Source organism: Pygocentrus nattereri, chromosome 9 (assembly GCF_015220715.1).
Source record: "Pygocentrus nattereri isolate fPygNat1 chromosome 9, fPygNat1.pri, whole genome shotgun sequence".
In the NCBI taxonomy this organism is placed as follows: domain Eukaryota; kingdom Metazoa; phylum Chordata; class Actinopteri; order Characiformes; family Serrasalmidae; genus Pygocentrus; species Pygocentrus nattereri.
The window spans coordinates 34,317,086-34,342,285 of NC_051219.1; the positions used below are offsets into that span (position 1 = coordinate 34,317,086).

The 25,200-nt window shown below is 39.5% G+C and overlaps 1 protein-coding gene and 1 long non-coding RNA gene across 8 annotated transcripts in view; both read right to left on the reverse strand.

Annotated features, from left to right (window-relative positions):
- camta1a (calmodulin binding transcription activator 1a) overlaps positions 1-25,200 on the reverse strand; it is a 589,880-nt gene that overhangs the window by 473,949 nt on the left and 90,731 nt on the right. The gene's annotated exons all lie outside the window — the stretch shown is intronic.
- LOC119264068 lies at positions 1,797-23,277 on the reverse strand. Its single transcript, XR_005130749.1, has 3 exons — positions 23,120-23,277; positions 3,058-3,201; positions 1,797-2,473 (listed from the first exon to the last, which is right to left on the reverse strand). It is a non-coding gene; the product is annotated as an uncharacterized LOC119264068 (long non-coding RNA).

Below are 25,200 nucleotides of genomic sequence, written 5' to 3' on the forward strand. Positions count from 1 at the left end.
ATAAGCAAGACTATAGGCTATAGGCTATAACCATAATGGCTATTTTAACATTAATTGTTAAAACCTTATTACATACAGACAGATAAAAGACAAGGAAACTAGGAAAACTACCTGCAATGACAGCTGGAACGAAACATATGAAGATGATAACAATGCTACAAATATATAAATTACACAAATTATATCTGCTAATTTGGCTAATCTAGTCAAGTAACAGATTTTTTAACTGCTTTCTGTAACTGCTAAGTCTCACAGAAACTACATTACGGGCAACTTACAGTATGCTAGTTACTTGAACTAGTTACTTGAAAATTTTCATAGTTATTGCCCAGATTTATGGGGCCTAAGACTGACTTTACACTGTTTCTACCTGTAAAATAGCATTTAACATAGAAACAACTCAAATTCGTGGAATCAATTCAAAAACATTAATGCAGTTTTACACACAGCTCAAATTCATTTGGGTTCCAAAGGATGAAAATTATTAGAGGAGACTGAGATGATGACCAAGATGAACTTCTACAGAGTAGAAAGAATATCTTAGCTAGTTAGAAGAACACAGGTTTGGTTCCTGACTTCTCCTCAATGCCCCCGTCACAGTTTCATTCAAATCCACCACCAGCACAGCTGATTTCATTTAATGAAGGAATGCTTAGCCAACCAGGTGACGTTTGGTTAAGCAAATATACTAACAATACAATAATAAAATAAAATCACTACTTACTGTATTAAGGCTATTTATATTTATTGTAATATGTATTTAACATGTTCTTCTGAGCACAATATGTTCACTGCACATTTAGACTTTTAAACATAGTTAATCAGGATTAACTATATCTAATTTTCTCTAATTTAACTTTCTCTAAATTAACTTTCACTTAAAAGGTAGTACTTTTTGTTAAAGCTATATATTTGGACAAATAAGCTTTATCAGAATGTATTTACTACTTTCAGTAATTACATTTTCATATTTGCATTGTGTGAATGCAGGTTCCGCTGACGTCTAGTGAGAGCAGTGGCTGGGTTTTCCAACCACTGTGCATATATCATATATACAGTCAATAGTTCCAGCTCATGGATTGATGTTACAGTGAGATACACTCAAGCGAAATGGAAGCTTTCCATGTTGCTGTTGCTTTTGTTAGTTTGCTGCTCATTGATGTTTCCAGAGTTCTCCTGTGAGCACTGTCCTGGTAAGTGATGGAAACATTGATTTAAAATCATTTAAGCTGTATTTGAACAGAAGGGCTTCTGAAGAATTCTCTCATAGCAACATACAGTGTGCAAGCAGCTGGTGCTTTAGTCTGGACAACTGCGGACAATTCAATGACCTAATAAAACAATAAACAAGATAGCTATTTTATACAGTCATGTATGTCATACTGTCCTTGTCAGGACAAAACCTTGTATCTCCTTTTATGTTGTATTTTGTTGTTGTTAAAAAAGGCAGCTCCCCTTTAAATTGTGCAAGCATTTCATGAGGAAATGACCAACTGGTTCAAAACAAATCTTGTCACATTAGCTTTCATCATAAGTTAAGAAGATCTTTTCCTTCCTTTTTTCCTGTGAAGTTACCGTTTTGGGGACACAAGGAGATAAGATCACAACAAACATGATGAACATTAAAAAAATGGACCTAATAAAACAGATAACCTGTTATATTTGGTTGCTGTCCAAAAAAATCAAGTATTTTCAAACTTTACAGGAGGCAGCAAAATCACTCTTCACTTTTTAATGTAAGTTAATGTAAAGAGAGCTTAATCCAAGCACATATAGAGCATTTCTATTGGCTCATTCATCAAGAAATTTTCATACAAACATGGAGTCACTTTTTTAGGACAGTGACATTGATGTACTGCTTTCAAGAACATAACACTACCTTTATACAGCACTAGAAAGGGTTCCACTATTGCCACTATTGTTAAACTACATAGAAGCTTTTTTTATTGGTACTATATAGAGCCCTTTTTGCTAAAAGTGTAGTGGAGTCTTTTTTCAGCATTTCAGACAGAGAGCGTGCGGGCGGTGGAGAGGGTGAGGCTGCGATGGATGAGAGGGGCTTCTTTTGCCATTCATCATTCAATGCTGGAGGTCATGTGCAGTTAGTCAGCAGGCTCTGTGGGATCTGTAAAACACTCTCTCTGATGGCTGCCTGTCAAGTGCACTGAAGCCAGAGGAGGGAGAAAACACACACCACCACTATATGATTCCTTCACAGCCACAGCCAATCAATCCAGCGCCATGGGCTGGCCGCGGCGCAACTCAAACCCATACGAGCGCCGCACGGGCGAGGAGAGCTTTATTATTAACCAGATGCAACTGTGGAGGCTGGTCTGGAGACTGTTTGTGACGACGTGCTGGTGCCTCATCGGTGTCATATTTAGTGAGCGCACTGATCACGCCTTTCATCATGGCTCAGACATCACTCCCTCCCAGACTATCAGTCCCACTCAGCACAGTGCCAACTGAGGATCTGGGATCACACACACACAAACATACGCGTGCATTATCAATGTCTGCTCAGCCTGAAGAAACCACCCACCCTGAGACACCAAGCTGGAGGTAAACAGCATAAACTGGGGCTGGAATGTAAGGGTGGGCGATGTACTTCAAGATGTACTTCATATGTAACAATATTTTGTTTTTGCGTAGAGATTTGCCACATTTTAAACACTCTTAAAAAGGTTCTGCAAGAGTTCTTTAGTGAAAGAAATGGTTCTATCTAGAACCATGAGTTCTATATAAAACTGTTTCATGCTATAACAGTTCTTTGCATGGTGATATTGGTTCCTCAGGTTAAGAGAGAATGTGTATATGGTTTTATACAGAACCTTTTTGAAAATGATTCTATTTAGCACCAACAAGGGTTCTTCTACTGTTACAATGTCAAGCTTGTAACAATAGCAGAGCCATTTTTGGTGCTATATATACATATATTGAGTTAAGGCTATTTGAAACCAGGAGCACAATGATTTTCATCTTTTTACTGACCATTTGCAAAAATAAACTAATATAAATAAATAAATAAAACAAACAGAAACGTCTTGAGAGACTCACAAGCTCCATCCCTGCCGACACCACAGCCATCTGTGGTCAGAAGTCCGAGAAAGCAATTGGCTTCACTCTCGATGCGTGAGTCGGACGTCCAAACTTTTACCTCTATACCTCAAAGTGATTCTAGCCAATGCAAACATCTCTTAGCTAAAGCAACAGAATTAATGATGTTGCATTAGCAGCAGCTCGAAAAGAAAAATTAAGGTAAAAAAAAAAAAAGAAAAAAGAAACAAAATATTCATCCAAAACAATGACAGATAAAAACTACACAAGACAAGACAAAAGAAAAAAAGAATTAAGTACAAATATCAAACAGGACATACAGTTCATGCAGTTGCTAAACACTTGCTGCTTACTGGCTATATTTGATCTAAATCTGCCTTTTTGTGTGATGCATGCTGTTGTTCAGTGTGGTACTGATTACCTGATTATATCCATACTATATTTAAAAAGCATGTAGTAATGAACTGTGGCATGTGTGTGTGTATATATATATATAAACTCCTCTCTATAAGCTCTTCTCTTCAGATAAAAAAAAATCCATAGGTGTTTCTGTACGTCTTTCCACTGTGAGAAGACAACTCAACATTGAATCTGAAAGGAAAAATTGCAATCAAATAAAGAACTGCTGGTCTTCTCAGAACAATGGACAAATGGTCTTCTCAGAACAATGAGTCCAGACCTCAACATCACTGAATGTGCTTTGGTGTACTTGGATTGTGAGAAGCAGAAAACACAAGCAACTTCTAAGACTAAATTTTGGGGAGATGGAAGAACATCCCTGCAGATTTCTTTGAAAAACTGAAAATGTACTAAAAGGAATGGATGCTTTAGTAAATGGTTGGCATAATACATATTAGGGCTGAATAATGTGTGGAAAATATCTCAAGAACATCAGCACATTTTTCATGCTGTAGGCTTGAATCCTGAATTCAGGTTGCCAGACTGCCAGTTCCCAACCTCAATTTAAGGCAACACTGAATAAAATTGTAGCTCTTATTATTTGAAATCTTCACTATTTCTAATGGCAATTTCGATATAAAAATTATTCATTGTTCAGCCCCACTAATACTGAAAATATTTAGTTGTATTTTTATATATATATATATATATATATATATATATATATATATACTGCTCAAAAAAACAAAGGGAACACTCAAATAACACATCCTAGATCTGAATGAATGAAATATTCTCATTGAATACTTTGTTCTGTACAAAGTTGAATGTGCTGACGACAAAATCACACAAAAATCATCAATGGAAATCAAATTTATTAACCAATGGAGGCCTGGATTTGGAGTCACACACAAAATTAAAGTGGAAAAACACACTACAGGCTGATCCAACTTTGATGTAATGTCCTTAAAACAAGTCAAAATGAGGCTCAGTATTGTGTGTGGCCTCCACGAGCCTGTATGACCTCCCTACAATGCCTGGGCATGCTCCTGATGAGGTGGCGGATGGTCTCCTGAGGGATCTCCTGTTTTCATCTGTGAAGAGCACAGGGTGCCAGTGGCGAATCCTGTTCTCTGGCAAATGCCAAGCGTCCTGCATGGTGTTGGGCTGTGAACACAACCCCCATCTGTGGACGTCGGGCCCTCATACCATCCTCATGGAGTCGGTTTCTAACCGTTTGCGCAGACACATGCACATTTGTGGCCTGCTGGAGGTCATTTTGCAGGGCTCTGGCAGTGCTCCTCCTGTTCCTCCTTGCACAAAGGCGGAGGTAGCGGTCCTGCTGCTGGGTTGTTGCCCTCCTACGGCCTCCTGCACATCTCCTGGTGTGTGTGCCTCCTCCACATCGCCTTTCTCCTGGTAGCGCCTCCAGCCTCTGGACACTATGCTGACAGACACAGCAAACCTTCTTCCCACAGCTCGCATTGAAGTGCCATCCTGGATGAGCCGCACTACCTGAGCCACTTGTGTGGGTTGTAGTCCGTCTCATGGTACCACGAGTGTGAAAGCACCACCAACATTCAAAAGTGACCAACACATCAGCCAGAAGCATAGGTACTGAGAAGTGGTCTGTGGTCCCCACCTGCAGAACCACTCCTTTATTGAGTGTGTCTTGCTAATTGCCAATAATTTCCACCTGTTGTCTATTCCATTTGCACAACAGCATGTCAAATTGATGGTCAATCAGTGTTGCTTCCTAAGTGGACAGTTTGATTTCACAGAAGTTTGATCTACTTGGAGTTATATTGTGTTGTTTAAGTGTTCCCTTTATTTTTTTGAGCAGTGTATATATATATATATTTTTTTATTATTATTATTTTCTCTGCTTTTTTTCTGATGGTAAAAGCAAACAGCATGTATTTAATGGTTGTTTTGACTTGAAATGAAATAATTCATGGGTGGTCTCTGACTTTTGCACAGTACTGCATATACAAAACAGCCACACACACACACTCTTCAAAAAAAGGGCTCTCTCCCTGACTGAGGCCTAGCTTTGAAAAGGCTCCTCATTCTAATTAGAATAGAGCTGATTGCTACTGTCCCTCTACAGCAGGGAGCCACTCAACCTCCGCTGCATGCCAACTATTCATTTTTCATTGTTCTTTTTTTTTAATCTCCAGTCCAGCTTACGCAGTCAAGGGTAGGGGGTAGGACGGCCTCACACTAACACAGCGAAAGGGCGGCCTTTTCCAAACACTCCCCCCCCTTGATTAATATGCAGGCCAGTGGTAGAGCGCTTGGACAGAGGGGGAAATTTGTCTACGGTTTAATTAGGGAGGTGTTGGCCAATTTTCGCTCGGTAATTATGGCCACGGATCTTACTGACCTTTCCAGCATTTTCTGCACATTTGGCTTTTATCAGATCATGTATTATTCAAGCACTTTGTTGTGTGCAGTCTGCAAACCACTGTCTCCACTGCACACGCAGATGAAAACAGAGAAGCCTCTCAGTATGGCCACACTGCACACTCTATTGTTTTTCTTTCTTATTTTTTTTTCCTTCTTCAAAATTTACAGACTGTACCACAAGCTGGGCAAAACAGCCTGCTCAGAATACACAATAAAGCACTGAGTAGTTATAACTGTGTCACTTACAGCCAGTAAGTATTTAGACAGTACTTATTTTATTCATTTTACTCAACTTTGTTGTAATTTTGCTTGTGTAGTGGCTGTTCTCGCTCATTAAGGCTGCCTTGATGCTTCCCAGCTGTTGTCATTTGTGTTCAGTGCATGTATTTTGTTTTACTTATCATATTTTATTCATTTCACCCTTTTATCTTAGCTCATTTCTCACTTCTACTGCCTCTGCCGCTTAAATGATTATGCTGTCCACGATATGGATTCATATGCATAGCTTCTCGTGTGCGTGTCGTACATTGCTATTTTGTTTATTATTACTGTAACAGTCTTCTCTGCTCTGTAGTGCTTTGGGTATTAAAAAAGTACAATAAAACATGAGTGTTGTGTTTTTGTTGTAGTTGTTATTATCATCATTGACATTAGACCTGATTTATAGGTTATGATATACAATTTGTGCTTTCAAATACTTGGCTCATACCACAATTTAATTAGGACTAAGCATTTCCATACTTTCCTCAGGCTCTATGCTACAGCTTTTAGCGCAACCACACTGGCTCACAGGGAACTGGAAAGGGAAAGTTATTTTGTCCAAATTAGAACAAAGCTGCCCGGCAAGAAGTTCAAGAGAAAATGAAGAATCAGGAAAAAATGCTGCAGGTGTTTCCATCAGCAGACAGTAAATGGCAGACCTACAGTAGTTTAACTAAACTTATACCAAAGTTCACAGCAGTTGCACTTATTCCAACACCAAGTGAGACCAACTGAAATCAAGCAATCGAGCACTGCTGGAGGGAGATCTCCCATTATCACAGAGGTCTGAAATCCCATGGTTATCGTGCACTGAGCCATGCTCATTGCAATCGACCCCCTAGGAATCAATTTTGAACAGGTAATGGGACAAAGAAAAATGCCCACGTATTGGGGGCTCGAGAGGTGCAATCGGCTAAGAAGGTTGCGTTCTTTCGGCAGGACCTAAGTTCGATTCCCAAGGATGCCACAGTCATCTGTGGCCAGGAGTCCCCAAGAGTGCAATTGGCCCTGATGCTCTCGCTCCCTGTCGATGTAGAGTGATGGTGGCCGATTGCAGGTGTCTGTCTGGTCACATTTAGAGAACTGAGCTGTTCAGAGCTCTCCTCCAAGCATAAGAAGAAATAATTAGGCATGTGTGGCAAAGAAGCTAGCATGCTGGCCCTTATCGCCCAAGACTGGTTATTGTATGAAGGGGAGGCCTTAATAACAGTTGGAAATTGGCACTGACATTGAGGAGATAACAGGGTGAAGAAGGACACAGTGTCTTTGATGTGAAGCACCACATTTTCCCTTTTTTTGCCTATGGGCTTCTCTATAATTTAGCTGAAGTACAATTATGCCGAATGCTTCCCAAATCAGTAAAGGTTGTTGTCATACTGCAAGTATAGCTTGCATTCATAGTGCTATGTAAGGAGTGTTTCTGGGCATTGACTTTGTTCCGTTTGTGACTACACACAATGTGCATTTGTAAGTTCCTTCTAGTGTGGGTCCATACTATTTTCCTCCCTTTCAATAATGTGCATAAAAACTAGTTCTTATAGCTCCCTTTTTTGGAGAATCTTTAAACTGCTAAAAGTGAGCAAGTAAGTGAATGAATTTGAAAATTTGACAAATACAGTCGTAGGCAAATGTATGGACACCCCTGTTCAAATTACGCTCTTAAAAATAAAACATCCTCTACAGGGAACACACTCCTGTATACTTTTAAAACACAAATACTGTTTACTTGCTGAATTTAACATATTGGGAAAATGTGGCTTGCGCAAAAGTTATAGCACATTTTATATACTAGGTCTTATTTTTTTCCCCCAATATGTTAAACTCAGCAAATAAATAGAAAATGTACACTAAAATAAAAAAAAGCCATATTAAGTTTGTGTGTGTGTTACCTTAAACAGAACTCATTATCCTAAACGTAATGTTAAATGTTTTGCCTAAATGTTTTGCAAATGCAAAAATGGGGCCTATGGCGAAATGGTGCTTGGACCCCATTAATTGCCACTTGCTGCTATATTTACTTTTCTTACTGCATTCTAAATTTGCTGAACACATCAACTCTATCAGACACTTTAACTTGTAGGAAAGAATGTAGTAAAACTCCAATCTTAGCCAAAGGAATGAGTCATCCCGTGCCTACAGCCTGTGCGAGCATCTTTATCCATAAATGCTCTTTCAAGAATTACGGTAAAGTTGACAAAGAAAAGAGTGAAATGTACATTAGAGTGGGAGGCAGTGTATAAGCAGAGACTGCAGTAAGAAACCAGACATATACAAAAGAGCTCGCACAGCAGCATACTAACTAGGTTATTAGGGGATTAATTACAGGGTTAACTGTGGGTGTCAAAGCTCAGCCTGTGTGAAATGCCTGGTCTCTCCTTACAGACACGCTAGCACATACTGTCTCCCTCTGACACACACACACACACACACACACACACTACCAGTACAGAAGACACACAGGCAGAGGCTGATTCGGGGCGGCTGGAGGGATTTTCCCCCCGCCAGGGCCCTGAGGCTGCAAGTGATGGGTTCCTGTTTGTGAGGCTTTCTTTAACGAAATGCTTAAAATGGGCAAATGAGAGTGGTGCTTATCCAGCAAAATTGCTGCCAGATGGAGCAGAAAGTGCACAAATTTTCTATGACACCCCCGTAATGAGGTTTTATATTGACCCAACAGCGGTGAGTGGAATTGTCCGCTGCTCCTCTCCCTCCCTACTTTAACCTGCAGCGTCCGCTCTCCCGTGCCATTTATTTTGTGCGGAAACCCTCTCTGCCCTCCCCGCACCCTGCCACGTGCAGACAGGTGGCAAAGCAGCACACATCTCTCACACAGCATCATCAGCTATTCAGAAACTCCATTATTTAGCTGGTTTGAATAAGCGCGGGGGAGATGGACGGAGCAAAAGATGGAGGAGAGAAGAAATCATGTTAGAAATTCATGCTGGGAGATGGGTCTCCACACACTATGTGTAATGCAAGGATATATTATGGAAATGTGACTTTCTACAAGACCCCTACAAGCCCAGCCACTAACTGACATTTGCAATGAATTCATAATGCAATAATACCTGTCTGTTTTACATAAAATATGCCTGACAGGTATATTGGTTGCCGTGACCAAACCGGAACTATCCAACTGTCCTGAATCAGAGCCAAGCGAAGCAGCACACATCTGCTCTCTGTGAACAGTGGCTACAATAATCACTGTACAAACAAAAATGCAGAAGTTCAAAGAAGCAGGTTTGTATTTCCATTCTCTTCTGAAAAAACTGAACATCAGACACCCAAAAAAAGTTCAAAGTTCCTGTCTCTGTAAAGCTCATTCCTAAATCAAAGCTGTCAAAAACCTGATCTGTCCTTCATCTTTCAATGTTGCATTCACTGGTTTCTTTATCCTTTACACTCCCTTTAAAAACTGACATCCAATTCTCCAGCATAAAGGCCCATATTTATCTCACCAAAGATGTCAATGCACACCCAAATCTACTCATAATACTAAAGATCAGCAGTGCCAGATATTACCGTTTATAGGACAGACACACTGGTACTTTCTCTTTTTCACAAAAAACAACAATGTCCCTAACAAAATCAATTTCTATACAAAACTGTGTACTGTGCAAATATCAGAGACCAATCAGAGGTAATTTCCACACAAAACAGACACTAAGTACAAGTTATTAATTTGTCAGCATCAAAGGAAAAATGTACATAACATATTTAACAGAAAATTACACAAAAAATAAACATATCTATTTTTTCATAGTTGGCTTCCCCTCTTCTACTCGAGGGGACTTGCTTACAGAGCTTTTCAAAGAAACCTAAAAGCATGTTTTTCCACACAAGTTCAGTCTTAGAACTTGATGGCATTTTCTGCTTCTCAAGTCATTCCAATCACAAATTTTGACTCGTTAGTTCCTAAAACCTTACTCCACATCTCAGATAATCTGTTTCAATGTCATAATGTCATATTAATGAAAATAAGTACATATCCTCTACAGAGAACACGCTTCTGCACATTTTTAGACATAATTGCTTTTGATTTGCTGAATTTAGCATATTGGAAAAAAGATAAAAAACTAACTGTGGTCTGTGGAAAAGTTCCTGCACATATTTTAGTTTGTTTTTCCCCAATTGGTTAAACACAGCAAAACAAACTATTTGCACTATTTTCAGAAAAATACCATATTCTAGTTTCTTCCTTATAGAGGATGTTCTGTATAATTTGACTGGGGGTGTTCAAACATTTGCATACAACTGTATATATTGGCAATATTTAAAATAATTGCACCTGTCAAGATACCATTTTTGCAGTGTAGCAGTCTTTTATTGAACAACTGCATGCATGTAAATGTATTGTCTTCTTTCTTATTACATATTCTGCAGAATATGGCATTTTTTAAGGCTGTGAAACGTGCCTTCAAAACCTGTGTGCAATAATGGAGTTTCTCTCCAACAAACATTGAATTGTGACCTTTCAGGGTTTCTTGGTCTTGCTTGGTTTCTTGAGAAACCCATGGCCAGAGTGGAATCAATAGGATGCCGCAGAGAGACAGGATTAGCGTCGGCCAAATTGATTATTCCATTTCAGTTTCATCTTGATTTGAGATGGCTCAGCAACATAAGTGTTCATGTAGATGAGGCCTGGCCACTTCACCATTCCACTGTGCATCTAAAAACGTGACTACATATTTTACAGTCCCAATACATTCATTTACACCATGAAATCATAAAACGCCTACAGCGCTGATTAGACACCGTGTGTAAGGGCGTGCGCCAGAGAGGCTCTGAGGCCTAGCAGACAGCATACGTCCAGTCATCCCCCACCACACATACTACACGAGTTTACAAGGTCACAGCGCCTGGCCATTTATCATCTCCATATTATTCAGGTGTGCAAGCGGTGTGAATGTGACACTCAAAGGTGGCGGTGGAGAGTGACGTGGCATGGAGCAGATTGGGGGAAGCCAGACATGCTCCCGGTTTTCTCCCCAACGATTAAGCACTCACAAATCTGCTGGAGCTGAAAGCCAAACATGACCCGAAAAGCTCGTTTTCTACTTGGCCACGATCCGTTCCTCGTGCTACGGGAGATCCCACACCATCCATCAATCCATAGGTCAACGTGACAACAGTGTGCCATTTAGCAAGCCAGCCAAAAAAAAAAATAAAAAAAAAAAAAATGGAGGAATAAAAGTACAACAATCCAAGAGTAGCCAGAGAGAACAGGTATTTCTCACCTACTGCTGGTGCGCCATTCTTTTTCCCTTCTGTTTTGCATGAAGACAGGTAGAAATATGTTTTTTATAGGCTTATCAAGGGAAATGGCTGAGTAGCGACCCTTTAATTTAAAGCGCAGAGTAGAGTGACTTGAAAGGTAAACTTTCAAAAAACTTTTGAAAATTCATTTGAGCGGCTCGGGCAGCTTAATTTGCCATATTAACACCAAAGGGTCCAATGCGAACTGGTTTAACACTGTTTATTTTGTGCATTTCTATCCCAGTCGCAGCAAGAGCCCTTCAAACCAGATTAATTTCACTTAGTTTTCATTTGCATTCACTTGACTGAGGTTGACTGAACAAAATTTAGCGTTCTGCAGACAAAAAAAAAAGAACACCTTATATATGAACCGCAACACAGCACTAAAATGTATCAGACCTTATTAAATCAATGCCAGGCTGCGAAATCTGAGGGTAAAATAATGAAGCACTTAGAGAGTAGTATGTGCTTCACTGGGCCTTACCTGATCTGTGGCACCGGGGGAGCACCAATCTACTGCATATTAGGGGAGTTGGATTAATCCTGGCCTGTCTATGAGCTAGCTTCAAATCTGTGAGAGTCCTCTGTGACACCCTGCTTTATTTTTTCCTCCCTTCTTAACGCACATACCGTTTTAATTAATTTCATCTGTCACTAATTTGGTGCAAAACTTTCCTGGTCTGCTCCCCGGGCTCTGCCATAGGGTTTTTGTTAGATCACTCCAGGCAAGCACCATGGAGGCTCTCTGGCTTCCGCGCAGCAACCATGGCAACCCACTCCCCCAGCACTAACGTGCTTTTAATTGAGTGGCATCTAATCAAGGCTTGAAATACAACACCGAAGTTAACAAAACAGTAACGGATGAGGGAGAAGGGCTGGGAGCAGCCACCAGTGGCAGCCAGAAGATGAACAGTAAATGCGGATGAAGAGGCTCAGCCATTAAGTGGAGAGAAAGAAGGAATTGAATAGAGTGGGGTTTCTAATGAAAGGGGCTCATATGGTCGAAGGGTCCTTTGTGATATGCCTGCGTGAACCCATTGATTGAATTTGACCCTTTTAAAGGGTTCCCGTCTGTAGGAAGGAAAACGATGTGTTACACATTACCAAGACGTTAAGGTTTCACAAGAGTCAATTTTGCATAACATTTATTAGTCAATTAATCAAATAGAGCCATTTCTGTTAAGCATAGTTAGATCTCCTCAGGGGTGGATTTAGTGATTCTAGCGCTCTAGGCAAAAGACAGGAACGGGGAACCCTTGATGCACATTTTCAAATTAGTTCTGTGAGTGGCACACTGTAAAAAGTTAGATCTTGGCAAGTCTTAAATCGAGCCGATATCAAATATTTTTCATTCTGAGACTCAAGAATGTTATTAGATTATGTAACTTATACCGAAACTTTCTGTCTCAAGTAATTTTATTATCTTACTATTGGCAAATAACTGCTTGTTTTAAGAAATTATGCTTTAAAAAGGCACAATTATCTGCCAATTTAAATTTGGCAGAGTAAACCTGTGGTAAATAATGAATATGAAATTAAATAAGTAATTTAATCTCATTACAGTTTGAGAGAAGTACTTAGTAACTTGTAACGGCTCACTTTAATTATCCCAAGACTGGAGTTAACAATACAAGCTGAGCTTGCACAGCATTCAGTTCTTACTGAACCAACATTGTTAGCTTTGGGAGTGTAGCAACAAACGTTTTGCTTTCCTCCCTCTTTTAACTTTTCTCTGCTGCACTTGGATAACTATTAGATTTTACTTTTCAACATAAAAAAATATCTCCTCTCCGTAGTTTAGATCACTTTACTGCCTTGTTCATGCCAGTCTACCATCACGTAATAACATGTAATACTCCATTATGTACATGACTAGGTTTGGTGATTACAATAACTGAAAATAACAACAACTATGACTGTAAATAACAGCTATTTCCAAAATGTATATATCTTTAGTAATCAGTATCAACACACACTATAATCTAACATTTATTTTCATGGGGCCCTTAACGCATGGGGTCCTGAGACGGCTGCCTACATTTGCCTAGTGCAAACACCACCACTGGATCTCCTTATCTACAGTAGCGCTGTACTTTTATTTCACGATTCTTTCTATGGATTCTTTTACCTTCTCTTAAAAATACACTGTGTGCACAATTATTAGGCAAGTGGTATTTTGACCATATTATCATTTTTAGGCATATTTTCTAACTCCAAGCTGGATAAACTTGAATGCTTAATGGATTTAAGCATAGCAGGTGATGTGTATCTGTGTAATGAGGGAGGGTGTGACCTAAGGAGGTCAACACCCTATATCAAGGTGTGCATAATTATTAGGCAGCTTTTTTCTTTAGGCAAAATGGGCCAAAAAAGAGATTGAACTGACTATGAAAAGTTAAAAATTACCAAAAGTCTCTCAGAGGGATGCAGAACTCTTGAAATTGCTAAGACATTGGGGGCGAGATCACAGAACCATCAAACATTTTGTTGCAAATAGTCAACAGGGTCGCAAGAAACGTGCTGAGAAAAAAAGACGCAAAATAACTGCCAAGGATTTGAGAAGAATCAAGCATGAAGCTACCAGGAACCCATTATCTTCCAGTTCTGTCATAATTCAGAACTGCAACCTAGCTGGAGTATCAAGAAGTACAAGATGTTCAGTGCTCAGAGACGTGGCCAAGGTAAGGAAGGCTGAAACCCGACCACCACTGAACAAGACACATAAGCTGAAGTGAAGACTGGTCCAAGAAGAAGACAGATTTTTCAAAGGCTTTATGGACTGATTAAATGAGAGTGACTCTTGACGGACCAGATGGATGGGCCCATGGCTGGATCAGTAACGGGACAGAGCTCCACTTCGAGTCAGATGCCAGCAATGTGGAGGTGGGGTACAGATGAGCTAGTTGGACCTTTTCGGGTTGAAGATGGGCTCAAAATCAACTCCCAAGCCTACTGCCAGTTTTTAGAAGACACTATCTTTAAGCAGTGGTACAGGAAGAATCTGCATCTTTCAAAAAGACGATGATTTTTATGCAGGACAATGCTCCATCACATGCATCCAAGTACTCCTCTGCATGGCTCGCCAGTAAAGGCGTTAAAGATGAAAAACTTATGACGTGGCCCCCTTCCTCACCTGACCTGAACCCAATTGAGAACTTGTGGGCAATTCTTAAACGGGAGATTTACAGTGAAGGAAAACAGGACACCTCTCTGAACAGTGTCAGCAGGCTGTGGTTGCTGCTGCACAAAAAGTTGATCGTCAACAGATCAAGAAACTGACAGACTCCATGAATGGAAGGCTTATCACTGTTATTGAAAAGAAGGGTGGCTATATTGGTCACTAATTTTTTTTTTATTTCTCAGAAATGTTCATTGGAAAGCTTTGAGTTGTTTGTTTATAATTCTCACTTGACCAGTTGAAAATAAAAAAGTGAGATGGGAAAATGTGTTTTTCATTTAGCTGCGTAATAATTCTGCACCATTATAGTTGCCCAATAAATGTGCACATATAGAGATTCTCCTAAGAAAAACAAAACTTCACTTTATTTTTCTTATTCATGTTTGAGGTTTATTATCATTTTGGATTAACCGAGAGCACTGTAGTTGGTCATTAATAAAAATAATCCTAATAAGACTTGCCTAATAATTGTGCACACAGTGTAGTATGATTCATGATTCAGTGATTTCAGCGCCTGCGACTGGCAAACAAGTTGTCAGAAATTGGGCACATCTGTACTTGTGTGTTTTCTTCAGTGATTTCTGTTAATGTCCATATCAGTCTAAATTATGTTATTAATAATAATAATAATAATAATAATAACAACAACAGCAAAGGAAAACTAGCATGTTGACTGGGCAACTTTAGTTATTTTATTATTTTAATATGAAGCAATTTACAGGCTGTGAAGGCATGATTTATTATTCCTTTTAAAAAAACTACAAAACCATATGACAGACTACAAAATTATAAGATAAAAATAAAAAAAAACTTCCAGGTTTCTGAGCTGTGCTTATTCTCCCTGGTCTAGGCAGGCTTTTTGTCTCTAAAAACAAATAAAATCATGCTCCCACTGTGTTCTGGTAGCACAGCAAAATATGCTTTTCTTTTCTGCAGATGTGCAAACCAATGCATTACTTTGTCACCAACACAGCAAACTAGAATATACTGAACTTGGTTTAATACCACTCTGATGAAGCTCTGAGGAAAGGAAGTGTTTACTGTGTGCTCAGTGTGATTTTGTGCACTGTGCTTTTATACATTTGAGAAATGCCACACGTGCCACAACAAGATCTGCACTGGCATGAAGCTAAAGACTGAACCCAACTAGTAGCCGACTCTGAGACTTAATCCAACATGCTTGACTAAATTTGAAACTTGCACATTGCTACAGTGCTTGAGTTGATCGACAAAAAATGTAATGTTGGATAAACTGCTATTTAACACACTTGTAATACTAACACATTAACAAGCGATTCAGAGGCCTAAAGACCCAAACAGAAAACAGAATATTTTTAAAAGTATCGTTGTTGTAATCAAAACCTGTTAGCTCCATTTCTCACAATTTTTTTTAGTTTTTGACATAATTTGAAAATACCCCTGCTCCTATACACTGTGTGTAAATGTCATGATGAAGAGACCAACAGAAATGACCAAAAATTACTTGAAAAAATTCTGGTTCCATTCACTTACATTAAAAGTAGAGTATGTCTTTTCCCTTTCCTGTAAAGTTACTATTTTGGAGATACAAGGTTTTGATCTGACAAGAGCAATATGCTCACCTGAACTTACTACTACTACTACTACTACTACTAATAATAATAATAATAATAATAATAATAGTAATAAAAATAAAGCATTTATTTGTATTTTTTGTGGAACTGACAATCATCTGATCAACTGTTAGCTGCACTAAAGCTCATACTGGCAGAAATGCTTAACACTTCAAGTGAGCTTAACAAGGAGACAGATCTGCTGTGACCTTTCCACCAGCCCAACACATCCCTCTCATCATCTCTGGTGTGACTGTGACTGATGTACTGCTGAAGTTCAGTCAGATACACGTTCACCCTCTCCTCAAACTCTGGAGCTATTAAAACGCAGCTGTAGACTAGACAGCTATAGAATAGATAGATATGCATGAGTGTAAGTGAACTTTACATAGCATTTACATGCATTTACATGCATATTCCTTCAAATAAAAAGTCCCTCAACAGAAAAAAAACCTGAGCCTGATGTGAGCCAGCTGTGTAAAATCAGCCTGAACCCAGTCTGACACCAAAGGGCTCAGGAAGGGTGGCTGACTTCTATTCTGGGATAAGCCAAAAGTTTTACCCCCACTCCTCTCTTATACAATATAATGCAAATTGGTGATGACTAAAGAGCGTCACTGAAGTGTACATTAGATAAATATAATAAAAAATAATAGAGATGCTTTCTCTATAATCAATGTAACTAACTGCCTTTGCTGACTTACAGCCCTGCTCACAGTGTTCTGCAAGAGCAAGCTCAACTATAACGCTTCTGTAAAATCAAACACACTGTATTTTGTTTGGTGGTCGGGGAGGAACATCATCTAAGAAATGATTTTTAGGGTGTTCAACTTACTTTGCCCTGAGGCGCTACGGCAGAGCAGCATGGCCAGTCTGCTCGCCGCAGACCTCTGAACCACAATCCCATCCTCCAGCGTTCATTTGTATTCTGAGCCTCTGTGGGCCTCCACATAATCTCCACTTCCATCCGCCTTCCTCCCCTCTTCTTCCACACCTTCTTCCAGCTGCACATTTGTGTCAGTGCTCCTCTCAAATCAATTCAAGGAATGTTTCCCCTCTGAGCGCAAAAACAAAGTGGGCGACCTTTGCGCGGCCGTGTCACTCGCGCAGCAGAAATAAATGAGATTTTAAAAGGCGCTCCTTGCGCGTCCGCCCCAACGCACAGATAAAAGGCAGATTGGATCTTATATGGGGCATTATTTTTAATACAACCTCATGTTTGGCTGCAGCATGCGTGCCATATCTGTAGGCTTTCGAAGCGGCTGCTAATTAGAGCCATCTTGTGAAGAGAGCCAGGAGATACGCTAGTGCTCGCGGCTCCAGCTCAGAGAGGGGAGAAGTAGATTGATTCCTTTGATTTACTTTTTCGGCCGCTCATTATTGCCCACTCTGGTGGCACTGTCTGTTCAGTATTCCTCTTGTGATGGGCTCCATTTGAAGGCAGTTGGAATGGGAGCACTACATTAATCAAAAGGCCAACTTGTTTTTGGATTATCTCACTAAAGGGCAGCGGCAGAGGCAGATGACGCTATAGGAATCCTCCTACGCTGGAAGAGAAATGGCTCTCTCCTCCTCGCCTGCTATCCGATACACCTCACACAGCCGGTCAGGCAGGGCTGTGCAGCGCGTAAAACCAGCCATACAAATGAGGGTCAGAGAGAGAGAGAGAGAGAGAGAGAGAGAGAGAGAGAGAGAGAGAGATTTTGGTGTCCAGACTCACTTGACCTTGGCCTAGTTTAAAAAGAGGACTGTTGAATTAACTGTTAAAATAAATTAGCAATTGTAGATCTGAAGCCATCCGCATACTAAATAACTGAAAGCTAATAAATTTGTATATTGCTACACTGACAAAATGAATGTATGGAACTCTGATTCAAATGTGTACATCATTCCACATGAATAAAATATGTTTAATCAACTGAAAGACAAAATTATATTGGTGTAATATATTTTATTCATGTGGAAATAATGTATACATTTGATTTAATAACATGATAAAATAACAAAATGAAACAAACCAAAAAGTTCAAATAAAAATGACATGAGCTGCGACCACAATGGATCCCTACTCCCTCAAAAGTCTTGTACAATATAGGGAGGAACTATTGTACTTAAAACTGGCTAACTTAAAGGGGCATTACAACTAGAGATTAACATTATATCACTTCCATGTATTTGTTCAACACTCTCATCACAATACCTAGCACGCTTTACACGAAAACATCATTTAACCACTAGGAATCTCTGTAGTATCAACCAACCTTGACTGCTAGCCTTCCAAGTGCATCCTAACCCTTATCCGCCAACAATCTGGCAAAGACGTATCTCAAGCAAACAAACGAATAGCATAGCTTATATTGTGCTTATGCAGTTTTTGAATATGGTCCTTTTGATGGTTGAATTTGACACTTCTGGTCTAGATGGTCAGGAAGCATGCTAACTTTGCTAACTTCAGCTATAAGCTTACTCTCCTCATCAGGTAACAAGTTACTTCTTGTTTGCGTAATCTATTCTTTCCATTTTAATGATGATTTAAATACAGGTACCATTAGTTACATGTCTCAACATATGTGGCTTCCTAGCAGTAACATTAGCTATGTGTTATCATTCTGCATTTACCAGCTAAAAAAATGTAATTAAATTCACACCAAGACAGTTCTGGTGTGGAACTGGAAAATTTCACTCTAGAGACTACCGTGGCACCACTGTTTACAACAGATTTTTCATTTTGGCTGGAGTGTCCATTAAATAGTGGTAAAAATGCAAGAATAAATAATGAATTCAGACTCTCTCATCATCAGGCTGCGTCAGTATTCACCAATCACACCAGCAAATCAACTTTAGTTGCTAGAACAAGGCTTAACATTTGCTGTTTCCCACAAGAAGCCCATATTCAAAAATTCTAATATGGGCATCAAGTTCAGTGTAAAAGTGCATGAATGTCCTGATAAGACACAGAGAGAACATGTTTGACCCTGGCCACTTATCACTCATCTGGAACGTGAGCAGGCAGGGAACACCATGCTAGACAGGCAGACAGCAGCAGGGGAGCGCATCCAGGGTCAACCTGATGGGCTCTTGTTAGTGCATGCTAGAGGGGAGCTGTCGAAACAAGCAGACCCTCAGCCTGCATAGCTATCAGCAGCCCAGGACCCCTGCCTTACTTACAGTACAAGGGGGTGACATGGGCCACTTGTTTTGAATAAGAAAGATAAAAAAAAACAAAAAAAAACAGGACTGAATAAAGCATGTGTGACAATGCCGATAGCATTGCCGTGCATGTCCCCCTCTGTTAACCAGCGCTGATGCTTTCTCTTTGCTGTGTACAGGCAAGACAACAGCGCAGGGTGGCAACCTTCAGACCGGCCTCTCTCCACGTCTGCCAGCTCTAATCTGGCTGTGACACACTCTTATTCTGGACACACACTGGCCAGACACACACAGCACCCAGGGCTGTCACAGTGTTCGAATGCCACAGTGTGATAATCCTGTCAAACACTGCAATATCAAGGTAGAGTATTAAGCTCTGCTTAAAGCTACACAGTTTACAGATACACTTTCAGGTCAGAAGGTTAATGACATCTGATCTAATCTGATGCTGTGCCTATTCACTGAACTCAGCAGAGCCAATATGCATAGTTTAAGAGGTCCATCTGACGTATAGATCCACCATATATTTGTACATTTACAGACTGTGAATAGTCCATCTTTTGTTATGTATAATATATTGTGTATAACAATCATCAGTTTCTCACCACATGATTATGGTTACATGATTTGGCCAATTGATCATTCTCACAGCAGTGACAATGACATAGTAGTCTGTGTGGTGCTGGTATGGACATTTATCTAGCAAGCATCTCATCTGTAAAGATGTGATTTAATTTCTATGGTAATATATATTTTTTAAAGAAACACTATTAGAGATTAAAACATCAGCTGCTTCTGGACTCCCGAGAGGCACAACTGTCTAAGCTTTGGCCCTATCATCAGGAGATTATGAGTTCGATCCCTGGTGATGATACAGCCATATATGGCAGAGAACTTGTAGAGAGGAGAATTACTACTCTGCAATGTCTTCTGGTTTCCTCAAACACTAGAGGGCGCTCCCGAGTAAGTCCAAAATGAATGGGTTGATATGGAGCATTTCAGCAAAATCATACTTTATAAATGCTTAAACATTTTTAATGTAAAAGGATACAATCATTTCCTGAACACTGAGTATCGTCCAATGACGTTGTGTGAGCAGCAGGTTGAAAAATGCGGTAACGCTTCACAAGTCTCAGAGTAAGCTTGTGCTAGCCTTTGCCCTCCTAGTGTTGATAGCATCGTATGATTGGAGGAGTCCTAACTAGCAAGTGGAATTGGAGATGATTAAATTGGGGAGAAAATTGGGTAAAATAAAAAATATATATATTAGCTGCTTTTATATTACTGTCCATTAAAAATAGTGCATTTAGAAGTTATCCATTTTTTAGCCTCAGGAAGGAAGAAATTTACACATAAATCTCAACAATTAAATGTAATTTCATTTTTTAGTATTTATTTTCTCTATTGTTTTTTATATCTTCCATTCCTTAGAGGAAAGTTGCTTTCAGTTTTTCAAAGAAATCAGGGATATTATTAACACCTCCAAAACTCAGTCTAAGAAGTTGGTTGCAATTTCTGCTTCTCAGAATCCACGTAATACCAAACACATGACACTGAGGTCTGGACTCTGGGTTGGTCAGTCCACTGTTCTGAGAACACCAGCAGCTTTTGAATTCAACTTGCAAAATGTTATTTCTATTTTATCTATTTCCTTTCCTGAGTGAGGTCTTCTTGACAGCTACACATCCTTTCAGACCCTTAGTGTTGAGCTGTTTTCCCACCATGGAAGAATGGACAGATTCTTTTTATTTATTAATTTATTCATTCAAGTTCTATTTGATGTAGATTGATGTAGATGGTGGCAGTTACGGTGGTCTACCAGGTCTTGCACAGGAGTCCCATTTTCTGTATAGCTTTTAATAATTTTGATCTCCAGTTCTAAAAATTCCTTTTTTCTACTAAGCAAAATTAATTACATGTATCTAATAAAGTGAACAATATGCAAAGTGCAGCTGTGTATATATAAAGCATATACAGTATTTCACAAAAGTGAGTACACCCCTTACATTTCTGCAAATATTTTATTATATCTTTTCATGGGACAACATTACAGAAATGACACTTGGATATAACTTAAAGTAGTCAGTGTAGATTTACTATCCCCTCAGAATAACTCAACACAGCCTTTAATGTCTAAATAGCTGGAAACACAAGTGAGTACACCTCACAGTCAACATATCCAATTGTATTGTTGCCCCTCCTTGGTGTCATGTGACTCATTAGAGTTACAAGGTTCCAGGTGTGAATGGGGAGCAGGACTGTTAAATTTGGTGTTTTGAGTGCAATTCGCTCATACTGGCCACTGGATATTCAACATGGCACTTCACGGCAAAGAGCTCTCTGAGGATGTGAGAAATTGTTGCTCTCCACAAAGATGGCCTAGGTTATAAGAAGATTGCTACCACCCTGAAACTGAGCTATTGCACGGTGGCCAAGGTCATACAGTGGTTTTCCAGAACAGATTCCACTTGGAACAGGCCTCACCAGGGTTGACCAAAAAAATGAGTCCATGTGTTCAGCGTCATATCTAGAGGTTGGCTTCAAAAAATAGACACATGAGTGCTTCCACCATTGCTGCAGAGGTTAAAGAAGTGGGAGGTCAGCCTGCCAGTGCTCTGACCATTATAGTGCATCAACTCGGTCTGCATGGCCGTCGTCCCAGAAGGAATGTTCATCTGAAGCTGACACACAAGAAAGCCCGGAAACAGTTTGCTGAAGACACTTATTCCAAGAATATGGAATACTGGAACGATGTCCTGTGGTCTGACAAGACCAAGATAAATTAGTTTGGCTCAGATGGTGTCCAGCATGTGTGGTGGTGCCCTGGTGAGGAGTACCAAGACACAGTCTACAGTCTACAGTCAAGCATGGTGGTGGCAGCATCATGGTCTGGAGCTGCATGAGTGCTGCTGGCACTGGGGAGTTGCAGTTCATTTAGGGAAACATGAATTCCGACATATACTGTGACATTCTAAAGCAGAGAATGTTCCCCTCCCTTTGGAAATTATGCCGCATGGCAGTTTTCCAACTCGATAACGACCCAAAACACACCTCCAAGATGACAACTGCCTTGCTGAAGGTAAAGGTGATGGACTGCTAAAGTCCATCTCCAGAGGTCTCCAGACCTAAACCCAATTGAGCACCTGTGGAGCAACCTCAAGCAGAAGGAGGAGGAGCACAAGCTCCGTGATGTCATCATGGAGGAGTGGAAGAGGATTCCAGTAGCAACCTGTGCAGCTCTGGTGAATTCCATGCCCAAGAGGGTTCATGCAGTGCTAGATAATAATGGTGGTCACACAAAATATTGACACTCTGAGCACAATTTGGACATGTTCACTGTTAGGTGTACTCAATTGTGTTGCCAGCTATTTAGACGTTAATGGCTGTGTGTTGAGTTATTGTCAGAGCATAGTAAATCTATACTGCTATACAAGCTGTACACTGACTACTTTAAGTTATTTCCAAGTTTCATTGCTACAGTATTGTCCCATGAATAGATATAAAATATTTGCAGAAATGTGAGGGGTGCAGTCACTTTTGTCAGATACTGTACATACACAACTGCACAGAGTCGACATTTAAACAATAAAGTGAGAGAATGCTGCCATTATGGTCAATTAACGGTAACCACGGCCATAGCCACAGAGGTCATGTGTGCATCTGCTGCCTGTAATAAAATCTATTTTTGCATGGATTTTTTTCTCTGCATGTGTGCAGCAATTGTACTGATAAAATAAGCTGTAAAACAACATGCACATGCTTCTGTGAAGGTCATATCCATTAACAAACAACTAGGCAAACAGGTAATAAAAATCACCTGCTGTCTCCTTCATGGATTCAGAGGGTGCACTGAAGTTTCCACCCACTCTGAATCCAGCACAGCAGGGAAAGCATGACAAGCCTTTTACAGAACAAGCTCTTCCAGATAACCAACAACCTTAAAAGAAACATTAGGTGAAAATATGTGAAAGACTTGTTTTATCATAATAAAACATAAAAAATAAAATACCACAATAAAACTGTCCACTTTCAATAGACTACCAAAGTAAATTATGTATTACTTACAAGACAAGCTATGTAAGCTGTAACCTTTATGTAATTGCAATACTTACCAGTTCTCATATGTAGACACCCACAAGGTCATCACAAAATGGTTATAAATTATGCAATAATTGGCTATGCATATTTAATTTATATCACTTTATGTAGTACAGTATTTCAAAAAATGGGGCCAAGCCAAAAAGAGGTTTTTACTATATGACTAAAACTATATGATTAGAAAAATGCAGCTCATAAATGAAAACCAGCAAGCTCTGCAGACACATCTTCAGAAGAAATTGAAATAGAAGTGGATTAAATTCCCAAAATAACAGCAGCAGGTGCGCAATGGTACACTTGGCTCATTTTGCAGCCATCCTTAAATTCAGAAAGCACCTTTTTTTTTTACTAAGTTGGTCTGGGATACAAGTGGAGTTACTTCCTATTCCAGTGATATGACGAATCAAGTTGACAGCAGCATGGCAATAATGAGCAAATACATGGCAAAACATGAAAACACTGTTTGCTTCACCTCAGAAACATGAAAGAATTCAGGAGAAGAAAAGACTGTAGCACATGCAAATGAACCAAACAAAAAAAATGAGGATAAAACGAATTTAATCCCTTAACATCCACATCCTAAGGCCTACTGTTCAGCAACTCCAAAAAGAACAATGCAAAAAGGTTGACCAATGCTGCATTCATAATAAAGTTGGAACTGTGAGGTTTCCAACTTCCACGTAGGAAAACTCCACTTGAACAGCCCTCCAGCTCAAAATTCTCACCCAGAAGGTCAGAATGTCCAAAGAGCTGCGGCTTCTCAGAGCTGGAATCCTAAAACATCGTTTTAACATGGCAGTGTAAAGGCCTGCACGCAGAGTCTGCTTCTTACAGACAAAAATGAAATGCCTATTAATGCTGTTTTTCACATCAAGTCAGAAACTGACTGACGGCAACATTAGTTGAAATTTTTCAGCTTCATCATTCATTCTTTAAAGACCAAATCAGAACACTTGTAAAAATAATGGCTGGCTATTCTTCCGGGTGGATGAGATGCATCCAGGCAGTATGGAAGCAGCTCAATTTATGGTACAAATTACAATAAATTCAAACATAACAGACAAACGCTGGCAAAAACAGTAAAATCTTGTTGTTGTTGGTGTTAGCTATAATGTCAGATATACCCAAGTATGTAAAGCCTTTTACTTACTTTTTTTCTGTTTTCCAGCTTTCAAAAGCAGACAGAGCTGCTATAGGTGTTAATCTCACTGATAGATCCTCTGTCTTTGCAGCTGAAGCCAACGGCAATTGAGCAAATACTGTACTTGTTCAGATTAAGATGAAGTTGCCAGTGAATATTACATGAACAACAAGAGTAACAATCTAAATTAGGATGGTATTTCAAATGTGTTAACTTCTATTATTGCAATTTACTACCAGCATTATTCACCCGGCTTTTGTGACATAATGCTGATTTGTCCTATACAGTTTTTGCTCTTGTCTTTTTCTCCTTCTAAGTGCAGTTCTTTCTTCCTCCTCTTCCATTTTCATCACAGATTCTCAGAGCATTTAAAAGAAATGCATTGGATCTGATATAAAGGTTCCACTGTGATGAAAAAAAAAACATTTTTAACTAGTATTTGGTGTGAATTGGGCTTAAAACATCGAATAATGGCAAAATCAGACTGTCTATGTTTTTGTGTATAATATCACTAAAACATGGAGATTAGTGGGTAAGTTGTTAAGATCAAGAATCTTGATTAGTTTTCAGGGTTATTTTAAGGGTGAATCTCTATAGCCTACATTTACTTTTAAAATAAATGAAGCACTAACCAAATAACTTTTTAGCCACAGTATAAA